The sequence below is a fragment of the Uloborus diversus genome, chromosome 5, assembly GCF_026930045.1.
Source record: "Uloborus diversus isolate 005 chromosome 5, Udiv.v.3.1, whole genome shotgun sequence".
NCBI classification, from domain to species: domain Eukaryota; kingdom Metazoa; phylum Arthropoda; class Arachnida; order Araneae; family Uloboridae; genus Uloborus; species Uloborus diversus.
Window position 1 is genome coordinate 2658793 of NC_072735.1, and position 4027 is coordinate 2662819.

General features: G+C 33.7%; 1 non-coding gene across 1 annotated transcript; it reads right to left on the minus strand.

The window, feature by feature from the left end:
* Positions 1–3402: 3402 nt before the first annotated feature.
* Trnae-uuc (transfer RNA glutamic acid (anticodon UUC)) lies at positions 3403–3474 on the minus strand. The gene has a single exon. It is a non-coding gene; the product is annotated as a tRNA-Glu (tRNA).
* Positions 3475–4027: the final 553 nt, after the last annotated feature.

Genomic DNA, 4027 nt, shown 5'->3' on the forward strand with positions numbered 1-4027 from the left:
TTAAAATTCGACAATGGTGAATTTTTTAGTTTTGAGAGTCAATTAACAATATCCAATAGCCAAAATATGAACATTTAATAGGTTGATATATAGGCTTTAGATGAAACAGCGTGCCTAGGTGCCACAAAGTTCATCACCTTTCATAATTGGAATAAATAAATGAAAAATGAGGAGTGGTGATTATACACACTAATAAAGCTATGTTTATAGTACAGTATGTGGGAACTTGCGCAGTCAGTGATGCTGAAATGATGAAAGTACATTCACGAAGTCAATGCTTAGTAGTCAGTAACAAAGCCGAAACTTAGCATCACGATTCCTTTCCAAATATTTTCGTGTTGAGAAGCGAAAAATTCGCTTCAGCTCTAAAATCCGTTGTTCCTGAAAAACTCGCGTTATAGCCATTTCGCGTGAGTCGGATCGCGTTGTAGCGGGTGTCGACTGTATACTGGCACAAAAAGTCTATTTCAGAGAGGGAAAACATACCGCCGAAGATTAAAGCATATGATGAAATTAGTGCAATATTTGTTGCAAGTCAACAATTATTTTCGGTATTAAAAAATAACTAAGTACTTGTTGTTCACATTTTAAATACTTATTGAGCCGTTCCAGTATTCATTGCTGTATTTATTTAGGTAATATTAAGCTTAAATGTTTACCTTTTGAACAATTAGTCAAGTGCATGCTGGGAAAAGTGGATGATGCAAAGTGAAATAGCTTATTTCATTTACTTACTCAATCATTTACTGGATCACTAATGTATTCATTTATCAATTAATTCATTTACAGTCCTTCATTTAGTAATTCACTTACATTTATTCATTTATTCACTTATTTTCGTTTTTATTTTTCGCTATTTTGATTAATTAATTAATTCGTTTTATTGTTTCATTATCTTTTCATTTGTTCATTAAACCTTTTATTTACTGAATTATTTGATCAACAACATTTTTTATAATCGAATAGAAAGTATGCCCTTTGAAAAATATTTTATTTCCCTTTGCCCCATTTAAAAAAAAAATCTACTTTTTTTGAAGTCGCAAATTTACTGGCAAATAATAATAATAATAATAATGATAATACTTCAATGAAAGTTTATTATAAAATACAATGTTTCTTCTTTATATACTGTAATTTTAAAAACAAATTTCCAATTAGTTAACGTTGAAAAAGCTCAGTCATCTTAACTACTTCACTTCGCTCCACATTCCCCGATTTTAGTAAAAACAATATACGCCTTAAATGGCAAAATAAAGTTTATAATATTTTAAACAGACTCGAAACAAATTTCTTTCAGTTTAAAAAATGCTTATTTTTGTAAACTAATAAGCATTTTTGAATTGAGGTAATAGTTCGTCTTTCTCATTACAAGTTCATATTTTCAAAACAAATATGAGGTGATCAATTTTTAATCAAGATCACTCTACTTTTTACCCTTTGTCTGCTAATTTTTCTTTAAAAAGTCGCATAAAAATAAGCGTTTTTTGAGCAATTACGATTGCTTAGTATTCTCATTTGACTGTTTTGAATTCCTATGATTTTATTTTCCCATTACCTCACTCTGCCAGCACCACCGTCGCATCGACCCTCTTGCGAATACCGTCTCCAGGTTGCGTACATATCCTACACACACATACGGACACAAACACACGCCTGCACACACATACACACACTCATGCCTGCGCACAGACACAAACACACACTCCTACACACACACTCCTACACGCACACACATACACACACTCATGCCTGCACACAGACACAAACACATATGCCTACATATATACACACACACACGAACGCCTACACACACACCCACGTACACACACAGCTCTGCATACACAACACGCACATACATGCATACATACACACACACGCGCGCACTCACACACATGCGCCAACACAAACACACACGCGCATTCATACACACACACGCTCGTGATTGCGAAATACTAATTTGAATTCAAAATGCCAAAAATTCAAATTATTTTTTTTTTTTCTTTTTGTTCACTAAATCAGTTTTTGCAAAAATAACACAAAATGTTAGAAATTGCCCCTTGTATGACAAATCTCACAACAAAAGGTTCAACGAAAAGTTCTACTTCACAATCTTCGCATCAAATTTGAGCGTCAATGCAGTTTGCAATTTTTTTTCTCCAATTTTTTAAAAAACAAGCAACACTTATGGTGAAACTCTTTCTGCATTAAATTAAGAGCTAGGGGGCTTGCAAAATGGAAAAGCGGTCAACGTCCGTCACTTTAAAGTTTTACGGGGGTGTGAGGGCAAATTTTATGGGAAAACAACGAAAACCATGCCCACTTAATGAAAAACACAGAATTTTTCAAAGCCAAGGAAGGAGGGGACCCACTGACCCAATTAAAGGACGGACCCAGGGCCGGATTTAGGGGAGGGCAGGCGGGGCTACTGCCCCGGGCAACAAAGAGGCCCTCAGAATAAAATTTTTACAAAATATCCCAACTTTCACGGGTCAGCAAATTTTATTGTTTTTTCTCCCAGACTTTTTTTTTTTTTTTTTTGTATTTCTACAAAGAATGCTTGCACAAAAATAATATTATCATCGATATATAAGAAAGCCTTGATTGCAAATATCCGTTTACTATCAATTTTTTATTTGATCTAGCATTTCAGTGGCAAGATATTTTTTTTTATTCATTTAGTTTGTAATTTGCACCTATGAGTTAAAGAGAAATAAAGTAAGTAAAAAAAAATCCGAAAAATGGTTAACTTTGCAAGTCATCCTTACAACTTCTTGCTTCATGAGCTCAAAAATTTAAAAAATATTTGACGAAACGACTTGAATGGAATTTTTTAAATCGGAAATATACATATATATCAAAATATTCGGATGTATATCAAAGTAGTATCGGATATTTTCGAAAATATGTTGATCTTTTCGAACCCTGATTATGGGCCTCCACTCCTTCGTTGCCCCGGGGCCTCCACACATCCAAATCCGGCCCTGGACGGATCTGTGTACATACTTCAGAAAATGCTGACTTTTAAACGATAGAATAACGGAACAAGGTTTTTAAATTACGTTATGTAAGTGGGATTGTCGGATAAGCAAACTTTACTACTTCAACCTTTCCCGTTGTAATTGTGGGATAGACTGCAAGTAAATTAAACGAAAGATTTCCTCATGAATTGTATGCGATTTTTCTTCAATCTTTTTCAATTTCAAGAAAAAGGAAATACGACTAATAAAAGCAGAATTTGACGGCGTATCATTGTCATTTAAAATTAAATTTTCACGTCAGTTTTATTTTATTGCAATTTTTTATTTTATTAACTCAAAATAATGGCATAATAATGGAATTCCCTTTTTAAAATACAGACGATGCTTCACTGTATTCTGTCGTTAAAAAAAAATTAAAAATAACTTCCCATGCCGGGAATCGAACCCGGGCCGCCTGGGTGAAAGCCAGGAATCCTAACCACTAGACCACATGGGACACAGGAAGAAGAGGCAAAATGTTTTATAAAAGTGCTACTTGTTATATAAGAGTCGTTTCTAGCTAATGCCTTGGTCTAGTTGTTTGGAATAATATGTTTATTTAATTATTTTTCTTCTTTGAAACGACATAAACTTCAAAAACACATTTTGCTTTTGGCTGTATCAGAAAAATTTGCTTCAGGCATTTTTAAAAAATTGAAAATACGTTTAAAGATTTCGTTTTTTCTTCATCCATATTCATATACGTGAAAAATTTTTGTGAAATTCACATTTTTTGGGCATTCTTTTTGCGAATTTTAAGAACAACATTCCCCCCTCCTCCCAAGAAGCGATATCATATATGACATTTTATTTGTATTTAAAAATAAAAAGGAGACGTTTCTACAAATTTTGGGAGGTGTTTACTGCTGAAAATGTTCCTTTTTCCATACTTTGACTGGAAATTATTTTCTGGAAAAATCTCCATGTTTGGACGTAGCAGGTAGCAGCCTAGGAAAGAAAAGAGATTACAGTAGACCCTCGTTTTACGCGGGGGTTACGTTCCACGGAAA